General features: G+C 38.5%; 1 long non-coding RNA gene across 1 annotated transcript; it reads right to left on the bottom strand.

Annotated features, from left to right (window-relative positions):
- Nucleotides 1–1,607: 1,607 nt before the first annotated feature.
- On the bottom strand, nucleotides 1,608–17,492 carry LOC131820544 (uncharacterized). The gene is made up of 4 exons (XR_009349682.1): nucleotides 17,382–17,492; nucleotides 12,215–12,351; nucleotides 2,351–2,598; nucleotides 1,608–1,718 (listed from the first exon to the last, which is right to left on the bottom strand). It is a non-coding gene; the product is annotated as an uncharacterized LOC131820544 (long non-coding RNA).
- Nucleotides 17,493–17,494: the final 2 nt, after the last annotated feature.

Here is a 17,494-nt window from a genome sequence, read left to right as displayed (position 1 = left end):
CTGATAGTAAAGAAACTTTAAAAGGGGGCATCTGGGTGGCTTAGTTGGCTGAATGGTCAACTCTTGATTTTGGCATAGGTCTTACCCTCAGGGTTGTGACTTCAAGCCCCATTTGGGATCCATGCTGGGTGTGCAGCCTACTTAAAAAAAAAAAAAAAAAAAGCTATAACCTAGTTTTTTTGTTTTGGGTTTTTACTTTGTTTTTTTTTGAGGGGAAGGAGAGGGAAAAGATTGTAAAAAGAAATATTGTCATAACTGTGATAATTACTGTTTCTTAATTTGATTTTCTTCATGACCAATGAAGTAAGAATTTTATTTTGGTTTTGTACCTTGTGTATGTGTGTCTGTGTGTATGTTTCCCTTGAGCTTAAAGTTCCTTATTCACGTCGGGAGCAGTGAATTCATTCACCCCTTTTAATAAAAATTTAGAGACTGTCTATTGTGTGCCTGCTACTCTATAAAATGCTGGCTAAACAGAGTCCCTTATAGTTGAACCAGCAAATCACAATCAATGATTATAATGCATTGTGACAAATGCCACCAGAGTGCCTCATCCAAGTTCATTTTTCTGGCCTTCTGTTCCTGTTTCAGGAAATGGAAGCATTTATGGGAGATGTTCTGAAGGGAATTTCCCCTGGCTCTTCTCCATGTCAGAGGGGGACATTTCTTTTGAAGTGTCTCTTATTATAGGAAGACAAAGCTATCCAGAAAGCAGCTTGCGGAAGCCTCAGGCCGTTGTAGCGGATGGAGGGAGGGAGTTCAGAATTATTGTTCTGTTGTAATTAATTAAAGAACCCTCCGAAGTTTCCCTAACACTAGTGAAGTGTGCCATGCATATGGGGCAAGATTTCAGGGTTTGGGGTTTTGTTTTCTCTACAAATACAGAGAGATGCAGCAGGGATATTTGAATGTATGATGTCAAATAGAAGACGATATCAAGCCAAAGACCTTCGTGTCATGAATGGGTCTTGCTCTGGTCTGTCCAGAGTTCGCAATCTGTGTCATTTGCTTTGGTGGCTCCAGAGCCCTTTGGAACCTGAGGTTCTGCATGTACATGTGTGTCCACACACACCTCGGCAATGTGACCCTGTTCCTCAGCGGAATGTAGTCAAATGTTCAGCAAGTGACTTGAAAAGCGCCTCAGTATCTGAAATATCAGCGAATGTGGGTGACAGTCCCACAGTTCTAAATTCGAAATTTTCAGACTCTCTTTCAAACCATGTGTCCTGAGGCAGGGCTCACAAATGTATGATCTCCACAGGAATATTAGATCTTCTCAGTATTCTCCTAGCACATGAGACACTGACTCGGGGGGTGGTTCTTCGCACTTGACAGCCCTGCTTTTCCCTTTGTCCTTGGTGACCCCTCCCCACGGCAGCACTTCTGCTCAGGATGCCCTTGTGAAGGGCCTTCCAGGCTGAGGCACTTCTCGTTCCCATCCTCATAGCACCATTTGACCCTAGAGACTGCAGATGGTGCTAGGGTGGGCGAGGACAGGACTGTGACAGGAAGTGCTCTGGACATCCACCCTGTGGCACAGTTTCAGGACCCCCATCCCACGCCCTCCCATGAGCGGAAACTGAGCGAGCAGTCTGGAAGGCACTGGTTAGGCATTCCTATAATCCTGTATTCTCCAGCTGTGGGTCTCGTTGGGCACCTATAAGTCACTGACCTCCTCTGTGACTCAGTCTCCTCACTGTGCTGGCTTCAGGGTGTGGCTGTGGGGATGAGAGGCATTTGTATAAGTAATTAGAACAGGGACTGGAAAATAGGCTGTGGATAACAGGTTTGCTTTTAGTAGTATGATGACTACTATTACTAGGACGAGTCGTTAGTATTAGGGCAAGTGCTCAAATGTTCTCAGTGGAACACAGAGAGTGGCGCACAGGCTGGGGAAGTGCCTGGGCACTGGGAAGGAAAGAAAAGAAAGAAGCTCACTTTAAAAAAGACCAGGGGCCCCTGGGTGGCTCAACTGGTGGAGCCTCTGACTCTTGGCTCCGGCTCAGGTCATGATCTCAGGGTCATGAGACTGAGCCTGGAAACTGGCTCATACTCTGTGCAGAGTCTTCTTGAGTTTTTCTCTCTTTCCCCCACCTCCCTTTGCCCCTCCCGCTGCTTACACTCCTTCTCTCTCTCAAATAAATAAATAAATCTTTAAAATAAAAAATAAAAGAGACCCAAAAATCCCACATAAAAATAAATAAAAAATAAAAATAAATATATAAATAAAAAATAAAAATAAACAAGTAAAAAGACAAGAGCCCTCTTTTCCCTACACCATGCAGCACAAATTAATGACGAGAGCTGTCAGGACCCTGCGGGATCCCATGGGGCCGATCCAGCAGCTCACATCTGTTCCAGAGTCTGTTCCTGCATCGTCTTTGTCCCCGCTTGCGCTGCTGCCCCCTACTCCATCAAGTTGCCAGCTGTCACTCTGCGCTCTGACTCAGCCAGCAGGCATCTTAAAAATGAACACGGGGAAATCCACAGCCAAGCATCACAACTTTATCTAATGTCTTTTCTCTTCATACTCTGTGGCACGAGGTTCCCTGCAGTGGAGTTGTGGGCCCTTCTTGGCGGTCCCCTCTTTTGTCAACTCTGTAAGGGAACGCACGAAGCAATTTGGCTTAGAATTTGAGCTTTGATATTTTTACCCAAGAAATTATGTATTTCTAAATATTGGCCTTTAGTTCTACTATTTAAATCTGCATGATATGTTCATATACTTCCTGTCTATTCCGATTACTGGTAACGTGGGTGATAAGTGTGAATCAGGTTGTTTTATTTTACTTAAACTCTAACCTTCTTCTTTGACCCTTGAGTTATTTTTTTCAAGGAATCAGCCAATTTGTGTTTGGTTGTCTAGAAAAAAAGAAGGTGTCTTACAGCGATTAGATAGAGGCCAACTTGCTTTCAGAAAATGTAATTTTCTTAAGATACTGGAGCATACTGACTTCCTTTCTCTGACACAAATATTATGCCTTATCTAGACCTACTAATGATATTAACCTAGAAAATGGACCTGCAAAACAGAAAGGTTTAAACTTTGACGTTTACCCCCATTAAAAAAAAATCCGTGAAATTGTAAATTAAAAAAAAAAAAATTCTCTGTGCTAAAAAAGAATGATTGAATAACATTTATTACATTTAGAATTTCAGGCCAAAAATACCCAAGGGGAAAAAAAAATTGGAGGAAATATCAGTTCAGAAAAAGTAAAAGCAGTTTGCAATCACGAGAGGCTGCCACTGCCCAGCAAGGCTCACACTGGCCTTTGATGGCACATTCTAGATGTCATGGCATCAGGCAAACAACGGACAACTGCCGGATCACTGTGACTTTTGCTATGGTCCCTTGTCCCATTAGAACATACCAAGTGTGTATAATGAAATATGCCCGTTTTCAGGAAAGTAGACATTAAAACAGCAGGTGGAAAGGAAAATTTTACTCTTATTCTGTTCCAGGGTGCATTGGCCTCAATCCTCCGCTCTTCAATTCTAGACTATGTCACATGTAGGCGTTTATCACCATTTACTATATGATATATTGTCTTATTTTCTGTCCCCCTCTATGAGAATCTAAGCACAGCAAAGGTAGGGATGTTTTGTTTATTTTGTTCAACACTGTATCTCTGGTCCCTAAGTATGGTGCTCCATAAATATTGATCGAGTAATTGTGTGATTCCCTCACAGTTCCCCCAACCAAACACCATTCCCTCTAACCTCCAGCACAGAACAGAGACGCTCAGGCATAGATACCTTTCTTAGAATCATGGTCTTTTGAGCCTAAAAAGTTAGGTGGTCACCTAGTTCAACCCCTTAATTTCACTGATAAAGAAGTGAAGGTCCAGAAAAGCAGCAAATTGCCCAGGCACATAGCAAATTAATAAAATAACCAGGAGTAGAAATCAGGACACCTAACCCACGGCTCCTTCCCCAAACTATCCTTTTCCTCTGATTTCACTACCACTCCTGGAACAGCAGTGACTTGCTCCACTGTAACAGCACAATCCTCGGGGTGTCTCTTAGGTGAAGGGCCCAGTGATGCTGAGCCTGCTGGGGATCTCTTTGGTGAGCTGTTAGTGACAATCCAAGAGAAAGGATTCGACAGTGTTGAGGCCTCAGAGTCAGCTTGTGGGCCTTCAGACACACACATAATATTCTCCTCTGTCTCCCTCCATAAGGTTCTAGCTCAGACCCCACCCGTTCCATGATGGGTTTTCCTGTGAATCCAGCCCATAAGGATGTTGCATTTCTCTGATGTGCTGAGATCATAGCAAATGCCTTTAGAAGCCAATGTAGCAACATCAATATGGAAAGAGCCCAGGGCAGGAGCTAAGGCCCAGGATTGCTAGACCTTTCTATTTGGGGGAAGCTGAAGTTTTCTGTTGTCACTGGCTTCTATCTTTTCACTCCTGCCTTTCAATTAATAGGAAGGGGCAGATCTCCATCTTATACACCATCTCTCCCTTTGGGTGCCTTGCCCATGCTGCTTGTCCTACAGACTGTCCACACCACAGCTGACAGGGTTCTATCAGAATGCTTGAGGGGGGAGCACAAAGTCCCACTTTGAGGTGAGTAGGCATAAGTTTCCTTACTGCCCTCCTCTTGCAGATCCAAGAGCAGTCTTAGTCCAACTCTGGAGACTGTCCTTTTACTGTATTTCCATCTGGCTTCCATCAAGCTAGCTTTCCTAAATCCTTTGGAGAGGGGGGCCCTTTCCATTCCTCATCCAGGCCTACCTCTGTTTGCCTTCAGGTGGGAACTGCTGTTCCTTCAGCCTCATTTCTCAGCAACTCCACTGTTACTTCTCCCTCATTCTCTGCCCACCAATGGTTAGAAATGAAATCCCAGAGAAGTCTCTGTCAGGACGTGAGACTGCCACCCTCCCTGGAACAGCTGTCCCTTTGCCTTCCCAGCCTCATCTTGGGCCTTCTTGTTTGTTCTCTCACATTCTTTCCTGCTTTGAAAGATTTGACACAAGCCTATTCTCTTAGCACCTCACTCTGGAGCAAGTTTCTTCAAACTTCCTTTGGTTTGGGGAAAAAGACATGTTCCATTTTTTTTTCCCCTCTGTGATTTGAAGATGGAACTGAGGATTTCCACCACTTGGGAACTATGAATCTCCTCCCAAGGAATCCATTAGTATATGAAAAAGCTGCCACCATCATTACCCAAGAAGTTTATCTTTCTTTTATCAGTGAGAGAACTATACGATAAACACATTCATTTTATGAAAAATCCCTTTTTCTTGGGTAGTTTTTGACATGTCAGTCCCTTTGTTAGGACATCTGTAATGCAGCAGAGTTTGATATTTTGTCAACTAATATTTATGAATTACTTATCTGGAGTTTTTCTGTGTTGATGTCTGTGGGCAAGATCAGGTAATGATACTTAAGACTGAGACTGGATTTGGCCACATGGTAAGAACCCAGAGCACTATGGAAAAGGTCCTGGAATTTATCCCAGAGAAAATACATTTTTGGGGGTAGGAGTGCTAAGTTTTAGACTAAAATCACTGACATAGCAAGATGGGAAAATGGGTTTTAAAAAAATATGCCAGAATTAGGAAGACTATGGCCATGGGGACAGAAAAAAGTGACAGGTTCAAGAGGTGTTTCAGAAAAATCACTGACAGGATTTCAGGTTAGTAAGCAAAAGAGAAGAACTATATTTTATGGTGAAAACTTAAGATATGAGGAAGAAGGGGAGTGATTTGAGAGCAGAGAAGATGCTCTCAGGTGGAAATGGCAAATGGTTCTGAAGTCTTGTCTGCAGTGGGTGGCATCTTCAGAGGTCCACTGGAGCTCTCCCAGACTCCTGGAGGAACAGATGGAAATTCTTAGTGACTGAGGTCACTCCCTTTTCTGTGCTTTGCAAATCATGAGGAACATAATGAATTATCATGTGACAACTCTTTGCAAGTCTACCTCCACCCTGTTTAGAACAGGTTGCCTCGAGAGCTACTTTTGGTAATATCACTGCTAGAATGAAAGGTCAGGGCATTTGCCTCTGGAATTTATGTTTTCCAGTAGTAATCTGGAGGTTCAAGAGCTATTAAAGTTTTCAAAAAGAAATATGGAGCATTAAAGAAAGAAAAAGCAATTATCAACTGATGAAAGTAATAGAGAAGGCAGATACAGATATGGCTTCCCGTGAGCAGCCTCAGATGGTGTTAGACCTTGGGCCAACCCATAGCAAACTTCATAAATTTAAAAATAATTTTCTAAATATTTATAAATCCAATTTTTATGATCTTTTTAAAAAGAAAAAGTCACTGTATCCCCTGTTATTTAAAGTGATTAAACTAGATAATCTTAAGGAAAAACTACCTGTCAATAGCCCCTGAGCCTTCTGCATTGTACCCTAAACACATGAGGATTTCCTCTCCTTGTGAAGTAATTCACAGGTAATTCACAAGTACTTCACAAGTACTCCTTGTGAAGTAATTGACCTTCACTCTCATGAAGGCATTATTCTTACTCTGAGAAGCATCTCTTTCTGACTGAGATTCTATTCTGAGCTACACTTAGTTCTTTGTTAGACAGTGTTCCTTTAATCAAGTTGGGGTTTTTTGTTTATTTTGACATGTTTCTCTTTATCTCTAGTACTCGGACCATCCCATTCATGCACCCCTATCTATCCTCCCACCCCAGTGGAGATATGTGTCCACACTTGGCCTGCACTTGGCCACACTTACGGATTTAATAGGCATAATGTGATAATTCACCTTCATTTTTGGAGGCTAAAGAGTTCTAGATGAATAACTTTGCTCTTTCAATGTTTTAAAAATGTTGTTCCATTTTTCTAGCTTGTATTACTTCTGACGAGCAGTCTGCAAATTTCCCTTATTTGTCTCTTCGTTTGTCTGGCTGTTGTAAATATTTAATCTTTAGCTCCTATTTCTCGTGACTTGAATATGGATGTGATTATCTTCATTGGGGTTTATAGAACTTCTTGGAGCTATTGGTTTATAGTTTATAAAAAACTTTACAATTTCTTGGTCATTATTTTTTCAAAAATTGTTTTCTTTCTTTATCTCTTTTTTGGACTCCAATAACATATGTTAGTTAGACTGCTGATCATTGTCACAAAGTCACTGAGTCTCTGTGAATTTTTTTCAGTCTTTTTCATCTCTATTCCTTAGTTTGTATAATTTTCCAACCATCCCGTCCTATTCTCTTTACTAATTTTGAGTGTCCTGTTTCTGTAGCTCCAAAATCCTCTCAGACTCAGATCTCTGGCATCTTCCCTCCAACTTCCTCGAGATCCTCCATATTGTTACATTGTTTTTTAAAAAAAATACTGATTTGAGCATCATAGTTTCTTTTCCTTCTCATTTCCCTCTTTGGTTAACTGACATCATTATCTTTGCTTAGTTTCTTGTTTCCCCAACTAGTTTCCACAATATATATTGCCAAAAATTAATCTTCCTAATGTAAACTCAGATCATATCATTCCCTATATAAAAATCATCCATGGTTCTTCAGAGCCTATAGATGAAATACAAACTTTAGTTTTTCATTCAAGGTCCTCTCCAATTTAGTCACAGGCTTGCTCTCTTATCATGTTTCTTAGTACTCCCATTTATGTATCCTAGCTTCAAGAAATTAAGAAATATTACTGAGAGCTTAAAATGCACATCCTGAATAGTTCTCAAAGTCCTCAGACTTCTTTCTTTGCTTTGTCCATTCCATTTCCTCTGTTTGAATGTCTATACCAATATTTCATGTGTCCAAACCCAACCTATGAATCAAAATTCAAATTGATGGCTAACTTCTCTTTGAGATCTTTCTTTCTTTCCTCCATTTTAAAGTTTCCTTTCTGACCACTGACAGCTTTGGCAGTTGATCTACACATATTGGGTTGGAACAAAACACTTATATTATAACCTTGAATTATAGTTATTTGCAAATATATATTATATTCTTGCATGTCCTGATAAATTATTTTCCTGGAGGGAGGATTCGAGTTTAACATTCTATCCTTTACATCCATTGCATAGAACATTGTTGACTCTTGATAAATATTAACAGAATAAATATTTTACTTCTCTGAGCTCCATGATGCAGTCATCTAACACTATAATTTTAATTGCAAATAAATGTATTGCTTACTAACAATCATTTTCATGTAGTATTTTTTCTTCAGTTTACTTTTTAGTATTCACAGATATTCCTATTTATCATGGTGAAGTTATAATCTGACATTGTTCTCAATATGATCTTGTGTATTTTAAGAAGCTTGAAATAAAAACAACCAGAAGATCTGGAAGCCAACAGGCTCTCTTCTTAATCATGTTTCCTGGCACCGAGAGTTGCAATATGTTGCCACCTATTAATTAAATTTGTTCTCTGGTGAATTAGCCTAGAGAGAGAACATTTTCTTTAAAAAAATGAACCAAGTAGAATGAGGAGGATAATAAGTCTAGGAAACCACCCAGGTAATCAGAGCCTGTGGTATAGCAATGCTGGGGCCATATTTTCCCAGTGGCTGTGAAAACTGCAGGGAGGCATGGAAGCCAAGAAAGAACCTACATATTTGGCTGGAAAATCACTACTAAAATATTACACTGCTTCATAACATATCAATGAATAATATTGAACCAAAAGGAACAGTCAATTATCGAGTTTGATCAGAGTGAGACTATTAGATACAGATGGAATTTTAGAGACCATCTAGATTCTAGAATATCACTATCTATTACTGCACACAGATCTCTTTGATATTTTGTTGACAGCTTTGGACCTCAATTCTGGAAAAAATGTACATACATAAAAAATTAGCCTTAGGTCTAGACCTTTGATTCAGAACACATTTCCTCATTATAGGTAAAAACAATGCATTTCAGGAAGAGCTGGAAATTTGCTAAAAATCATTTTAAAAAGTTAGTGACAGAGATGTAGTATCACTGCAAAGTGTCTCCAGAACTCCAGTCCCATTCTGGGTTTCATCCAACACATTATCTCTCATGTGTAGTGTCCAACAAATAAAGTAGTTAATTTTACTTGAATAAAACTCATTTATCTTCTTGCTCTCTAGGAAGGAAAATGAAATAAAACTTTAATGTCTTAGGTGTCAGGCACTGTGCCAGGTCCTTTCACATATGTGATTTTTACCTCTACAACAACCAAAGGTATTATTCTTACTTTATATTTTAAAAATGACCCTTGGGGCTCCTGAGTAACTCAGGCAACTGAGTGTCCAACTCTTGATTTCAGCTCAGGTCATGATCTCTGGGTGGTGAGACTGAGCCCCACATTGGGCTCTGCGTGATCAGCACAGAGTCTGCTTGAGATTCTCTCTCTGCCTCCCAACTCACATGATCTCTTTCTTTCTAATAAATAAATAAATTCCTTAAAAAATGAAATAAAAAATGACCCTCAACAAAACAGGGATAAAGGGAACATACTTCAACATCAGAAAGGTCATATATGAAAGACCCACGGTTAATATCGTCCTCATTGGGGAAAAACAGAGCTTTTCCTGTACAGTCAGGAACAAGACAGGGAGGTCCAATCTAACCATTGCTATTTCACATAGTACTGGAAGTCCTAGCCGCAACAATCAGAAAATGAAAAGAAATAAAACACATCCAAATAGGCAAGAAAGAAGTCAAACTTTCACTATTTGCAGATGACATGATACTCTATGCAGAAAACCTAAACAACTCCAGCAAAAATTACTGGAACTGTTATATGAATTCAGCAAAGCGGCAGGATATAAAATCAACATACAGAAATCTGTTGCATTTCTATACACAAGTAATGAAACAGCAGAAAAAGAAATCAAGGAATTAACCCCATTTACAACAGCACACAAAAAACAAGATACTTAGGAATATACCTAAACAAAGAAGTAAAAGATATCTTCTCTGAAAACTACAGGACACTTATGAAAGAAATTGAGGAAGACACAAAGAATGGAAAAACATTCCATGCTCTTGGGTTGGAAGAACAAATATTGTTAAAATGTCCATACTACTCAAAGCAATACACACTTTTAATTCAGTCCTAAAATACCACCAGCATTTTTCACAGAGCTAAAACAATCCTAAAATTTGTATGGAACTACAAAGGACTGTGATGGTGGGAGTATCACAATTCCTGACTTCAACTATATGGTTGACTAATCTTTTGACAAAGCAGGAAAAAATATCCAATGGAAAAAAGTGTCTTCAACAGATGGTGTTGGGAAAACCGGATAGCAGCATGCAGTAGAATAAAACTGGACCACTTTCCTATACCATATACAAAAGTAAATTCAAAATGGATGAAAGACCTAAACATGAGATGGAAAAAAAGCTTTATGTAGAAGGCCTACCAACAAAATTCATCAGGAATATTTGGATCTGTCCTTACCCTTTTGGCGCCATTTTTCTAGTTATTATTCCAATCAAGTTTACCTAACTCTCCTTTCTTTGTTTAAAACCCCAACCCCAAAGCTGATCACATAGCTGACAGAACCATGGTGGAGAGACACCTATCAATATATATCAAAAGTCTTAATATTTTGCTAGCATTTTGTCTCAATAATTCTAGTTCTACCAATTTGTCCTAAGGAACTTATTGCAAAAGAAACATGAGAAAATGTACCATGATTATTTATGTTAAAAATTATTTGTTATAAGAGTTATAAGACAAACTATGTATCTAGCAACAGAAAAGTATGTATGGCAAGTTTATATAATATAAAATATGCAGGTATTGGAAATGATGTTGTAGACATTTATTTACTGGCACAAAAACAGATTCATGGTATAATTTTTGAGCTGAATGTGATTGTATTGATTGATTTGTTTTTCTCATTCTTTTAAAGTCTATTTATATATTATGTAAGTATATTTTTCCTACTTTCTTTTACTCCTTTCTTATTGACACATGTAAATTCTTTCCTTTCTTTTTCTTTGTAATATTATTATGATCCTTATGTCCTTTTAAGAGTCTAGACAGCAGGGGTGCCTGGGTGGCTCAGATGGTTAAGTGTCTGCCTTCAGTTCAGGTTGTGATCACAGGGTCCTGGGATCGAGTCCTGTGTCTGACTCCCTGCTCACAGGGAGTCTGCTTCTCCCTCTTCCTCTGCCTCTCCTCCTACTTGTGCTCCCTTTCTCAAATGAATTAAAAAAAAAATCTAAAAACAAAAGAGAGAGAGAGAGACTCCAGACAACATCTCCATGTTGGATACTTTTCTTCTAAATCTTTCTTCTTCATACGAATGAGGAGTGGTCTATGCTTTTTCTTTCCATCTTTGGGAACCTTTCTTACCTGGCATGTTACATTCTGCCTACGCTATGATAATAGTAAGCCCCATGATCTGGGTCAGTCATTTAGCTCTTAAAATGTAAAGGAGAGATTGTAAAATTAGAAACTGTTTTCCTCACTCAACAAACCTTAAATCCTTAAATCCTTTTAAGATTTTATTTATTTATTTGACAGAGGGAGAGAGAGAGAAAGCACAAGTAGGTGCTGAGAGAGAGCAACTGAGCAGAGAGCCTGATGCAGGGCTTGATGCCAGGGCTCTGGGATCATGACATGAGCCAAAGGCAGATGCTTACCTGACTGAGCCACCCAGGCACCTCCAAACCTTGACTTTCAAGACAAATTCTTTGCTGTGGAATCAGTAATTGGGTGATGGGCATTAAGGAGGGCACCTGAAGTAATGAGCACTGTGTGCTGTTGTTGGCAACTGATGAATCACTACAATTGTACCTCTGAAACTAACAGTACAGTACATGTTAATTAAATTGAATTGAAATAAAAAATTTAAAGAAAAAAATTATATTTTCAAAAAAATTATATTTTTGAAGTCAAAATCTGAATATTGCCTCTTTCTTTCCCTTTATATACTACCTTAAATTCTATTTTTTTCCCCAAATCAATGGAGGCCTCTGGGTGAATAAAAAAGCATATCATATATTTTTAAAATGTTACCCTTATTAAATATTAACTTCATAGCTTAATTTCAAAAAGGAAAAGGATCTTTATAATGAGTCTTCCAATATGAGAACATGTTATATCTTTAAAATCACTTAACTCATATTTTGGGAAATTTTTCTCATAAACATCTACACATTCATTATTATATTTATTACTTGGTAGTTCATAGTAGTAGTTGCTATTTAACCATGATTTTTTTCATTTAAATTTTTGAGTGTTTAGAAAAGCAATTGATTTTGTAGGTTGATCTTATGTATAAGCTACTTGTTGACATATTTTACCTTTTCTAATCTTTTTCTTGGAGGTGGGGAGTGATTCTTCTCTAATACATCCTTGTCAGCAAATGGTGAGAGTCCTGCCTCTTCTTTTTGAATATTCATTCCTCTTATTTCTTATGTGTTTTGCATTAGTTAGATCCCTAAAGGAAGAAAATGTTAGAATGTAGCATTGATACAGGAATACTCCTCTCTCTTTTTCTCTCTCTAATGTAACTGTGAATGCTTCTAATATTTTACCATTAAGTCCAATGTTTCTGCTAGATACCCACTCAGGCTATAGGATTTTCTTTCTGTTACTAGTGACTAGTGGTTTCATTAATTATTTACGTTTTTATTAGGAATTGGTGACATCTATCATTGAGATGATCATGTCTTTCTCCTCCTTTAATATTTGATCTAGTGTATTATGTGGATTAATTTTCCAATGCTGGAAAGTTCTTATATTCTTCAGCAAGTCCTACTTGTCATGGTATATTACTAGATTTAATTTGCAAATACTTTAGTATTTTGTATCATAGTGTTGGTTGGTAACATTGGTCTATAGTTGGGAACTTGTCCATCAATTTCTATGCTATGGAATAGTTGTAACATAAGAATTATCTTTTCCTGAATGTTTTGGCACAATATAACGCCAAGGGAGAAAAGCAATTTATAGTCCACTATGTACAATATGATCTGTTTTTGAAAATATAAATACATATATGAAAAATCTGGATGAATATTTCAAAGATTAATAATATTTCCACAGAGCTAATTATGGTTGTTGTTTTCTTTTCTTTTTGCTGAACTATACTTTTTTACTTGTTTATAGTGGATAGCAGTTTTGGGGGGAAAAATAGAGGCATGAAATGGTATATAGGTACAAAAGCATATAAAAAGCAGGGACTTGAAACCACTTAGTCTGGTAATATGCTCTCAGGCCCTCTAAAAAAGTATACCTTGCGCTGTTGGTTTGATTTCTCTGTGCCAAATCTTTCTCCTGTTCCCAGGCAACACATCCCTATTTCTAGAACTTTCTCTCCATACCTGTACTCATTTCCAACTTTTATCCTGGCTTCATCTACTCTAACCTTTTCACAGCCCTCCTAACAATACTGTCTTAATAGATATTATAGCCTGCTTTTTCCTGATCTGGGGGCATCTTTTGTGTATACAGTTCCTTCTAACACCCTTATCTTCTCATGGCTTCACTCCCATCATCAAAACCATACTTTGCCTCTGGTTTGGGAATTGACACTTGCTCTGCTAAAGGGAAGGGGGGCTAATGAAGAGTTTCTGGGTTCCTTTTCCTTGGGTTTCCTAGAGGCTATTCCAGATACCAACTTTGCTTCATTTAGATATAAGAAACATGAGGATTCCACACTGGATGAAATTTACTCTTATTTTTAACTTGACAACAAAAAAAAGAATTTTCTCAAGTGAATCTATTGACTAAGGATGAAGTAGTTACAGAGTTCCTATTTATGCTCTTTCCAAAGTTTTCTCTTATACTTTAGAGTTAGGGTTCTCAGCAGTTTCTGCAGCCATTTGGAAATAATGTAAGGCAGCAAATATCATCTACTTCAATAGTCTGAACTAGCTTGGGCTTGAGCATGTTGCAGCATGGGGAATCCTCCTCACCATATCTGTTCTTTCTTTATGGGCTGCAGATACTGCCTGATGACTAGTCTCAGAATGGCCAAATCAGCAAACACACGGCCACTACAGAATCTCTTTGGTCAAAATGGTGTTCTTTCCCACCAGTACACTCTTGCAGGTCTAACAAAGGTGTCTGCCTGGGGGTACGGGAAATAGATCTTCCCTTTCCTCTACTTGCTTGCCATAATGTAGTTTTCATCTCTGTTTATGTCTTACCTTTAAGGACCCTCCTCTGAAATCTACCAAACTAATCTTGATCAAGTGTTTGGGTGGCTGTAGTTCCAGACAAAGTCTTCCCACCCAGGGTCATTAGCCTCACCTGGATGGGGTTCCAGAGTGACCATACTGTTTAGTGGTTAGGACTATGGAATCTGGACTAGGTGGCCTGGATTCAACAGGGGCTCCACAAATTTAATGTTTACATGAGCAAATTCATCCTCCTTCACTCCCTTTCCTAGTCTATAAAATTGGGGAAAATAATGGCTTTAGGTTGTTGGAAATAGTAAGTGAGAATGTGAATATAAAGCTTAGTAGAGTGTCTGGCTATGGCAAGTCCTCAATAAATGCTATTATTATGGTTTGAAATGTGCTTGAGAAAATGCTCAGAAGCATCAGCTGCTGGCTCTGGGGTTTGCTTCCCATCTTCGTTGCTTGCACTATCCAAATACATCCTCTTTGTCCACTGAGTAATGCCACACCTGGTCCACAGGTGCAGTTTTGCTTTCCATAGCAACTCCTGTTTGTTTGTTTTTTTAACAACTATGCTGATGACACAGAACATTCAGCCTTCTCATTGCCAAGGATCTTCTCTCTCTCTTGTGCCTTGTTATTTGTGCTCAGGGCCACAGTCCAGCTCACATTACCTCTTTTTTTTCCCCCTTGCAAAGATTATTTATTTGCATTAGAGAGAGAGCACACACACAAGTGTATAAGTGAGGGAGGGGCAGAGGGAGAGAATCTCAAGCAGACTCCCTGCTGAGCATGGTGCCCAACAGGGGCTTGATCCCACAACTCATGAGGTTCTGACCTGAGCTGAAACCAAGAGTCAGATGCTTAACAGACTGAGGCAACCAGGCGCCTATCTCCTTACCTCTTAAAATGTTCATTAATATTTGCTTCTTAATACAACCTGTGCCCTTTCTCCTAACTTTAACATGCCCTCACTACAAGAGTAGTTGGACTTCACCAAATCCTCTCTGATGCCACATTTTTTTTTTTTTTTTTTTTTTTTTGACAGAGAGAGAGATCACAAGTAGGCAGAGAGGCAGGCAGAGAGAGAGAGAGAGGGAAGCAGGCTCTCCACTGAGCAGAGAGCCTCATGCAGGCTCGATCCCAGGACCCTGAGACCATGACCTGAGCTGGAGGCAGAGGCTTTAACCCACTGAGCCACCCAGGCACCCCTCCGAAGCCACATATCATTTTCCATCACTGAGCTCTTCCTCTATTTTCCTGTTTCCTTTGTTTTCCTGTCTCTGTATTCAGCCTAGGGTTCATTACAGCCCTGCCCTAGTCCATCTTTTCTCCCATTGCGCTTACTCCCCAAAATGTCAGCTCTTAGACTGATTCAATTTCTAGTCTTCAGTGCTCAGAAAACTTAATGGAAAGAAAGTTGACATAACCAGGGTGAATAAGAAAGAGCAAAAATCCTCCCCTGAGAGGGAGGGTATTTCAGATGATCTTGTTACAGGCTTTTCAGAGATACATGTATATTCCCTAAATGACCCAAGTTCCTATTTTTCCTAAAACCGAAGCAAAAGGGTTGATTTATGCCTGATTGTTTGTTTGTTTATGCTATGATTTTTTAAAAAATATAGCCATGTGGAATAAGCTAGATGAAACTGACTTCATTTAGGAAGTTGTGCATTTTTATATTCTTTAGAATAATTGTTTTTCTTTGTTTAGCTCCTTAGAGTGGAGAATCCATATCCTGATATTAGAGCAATATTAATGCCTATATATATTATATATATACACATGAGTATATATATTCTGGTACTCTAGTATGATAGTCTTAAGGTTGCTGACTCATAGCATTACTTGGAAATGATTTGAATCTTGGAAAATTATGAAGTTGTCTGTAATTTTCTAAATGTCTGGGGCTAAAATTTAAAATGTAAATTTTATAAGATTAGACTTCAAAAGATTTTACTACAATATGGTACTTACCAATTATTGGGTGGGTGACTATATAATGTTTTTCATAATTATATCTTAGTTCTTTTTCAAATATTCCATAAAGCCATTTGAAAAATATGTGTGTGTGTGTGTGTGTGTATAGACAATATCAGCTAGGAAGTCAGAATATATATATATATGTGTATATATATGTGTGTATATATAGAATATATATATGTATATATATATATACATTTCCTTTAAATGTGTATTTCCTTTCCTTTAAAAATTCTTTCCTTTAAAAAAAATACATATATATATATATTTTTAAAGGAAAATACATATATATATTTTTTTTTAAAGGAAAAAGTTTCTTTCTTTCTTTTTTTCTTTTTTAAGATTTTATTTATTTACTTGACAGAGAGAGATCACAAGTAGGCAGAGAGGCAGGCAGAGAGATAGGGGGAAGTAGGCTCCCTGTGTAGCAGAGAGGCCGGTGGGGGGCTCGATCCCAGGACCCTAAGATCATGACCTGAGCCAAAGGCAGAGGCTTTAACCCACTGAGCTACCCAGGTGCTCCAAGTCAGAATATTTCTTAAGGGAAAAATAAATTCAGAGCAGCAAATAATATTGTCTACTATGTGCCAGGTCTAGATTTCTTTCGAAATTTTGAAAACAGCTAAATCTAGCATTTTTTTTTTAAATAAAGATAAGACTTAAGTTTTTTTTTTTTTCCTTTCCATGCATGCTTGCTTTCTAAATCCCAGTCATGATTTTTTTTTTAAAGCACTTTTCAAATACTGCATAAATAGCTCACTCTGTGCTGAGTTGTAGAATAAGGGCAGGTCAGCAGGAGACCTGTTGTTTGGCAGAACTCAAATCAATCCACCTGCTTTTGTTAAGAACTTTTATTATCCACAAAATTTATCTTTGGCACTTTCTTTCCTAGGTAAATTCATCACTCTGCTTACTTAAGAAATGAAAAAGCTGAAACAATATCCTGTGCCAGCTCTTTTATGAATAGAGTTAGTACTTTTCACAAAAAAAGAATTTAATTTAGGGTGGTTCTGTCACTGCCAGTAAAGAGAAGGACAGAAGTGGAGATTAAGGGAAAGAGAGTGGTAAGAGAATTGACGGCCCGAGGGAACAGCAGTACAGCATCTACAGCAAACTCCCTTATCCACAGAGGATGTGTTCTGAGACCCCCAGTGGATGCCTGAAACCGCAGATAGTACAAAATCTTATATATACTGGTTTTTCCTATACTTACATACTTAAACGCTAAAGTTTAATTTATAAATTAGGCACAGTAAGAAATTAACAATAATAATAAAATAGAACAATTATAACAACAGGCTGAATAAAAGTGCGTGAACATGGTCTTTCTCTCAAAATACCTTCCGCGCAGGGTACTTACCTTTCTTGCTATGATGCTGTGAGAGGATAAAATAGCCACCTGGTAAGACAAGTGACGTGAGTGACTTGGGTGCTTGCAACGTGGACACTGACTTGGGCTCTGTGACGGAGGCG

This window comes from Mustela lutreola, chromosome 18 (genome assembly GCF_030435805.1).
Source record: "Mustela lutreola isolate mMusLut2 chromosome 18, mMusLut2.pri, whole genome shotgun sequence".
Lineage (NCBI taxonomy): Eukaryota > Metazoa > Chordata > Mammalia > Carnivora > Mustelidae > Mustela > Mustela lutreola.
The sequence above is the reverse complement of the archived record's forward strand: the minus strand, read 5'-3'. Positions and strand labels throughout refer to the sequence as shown.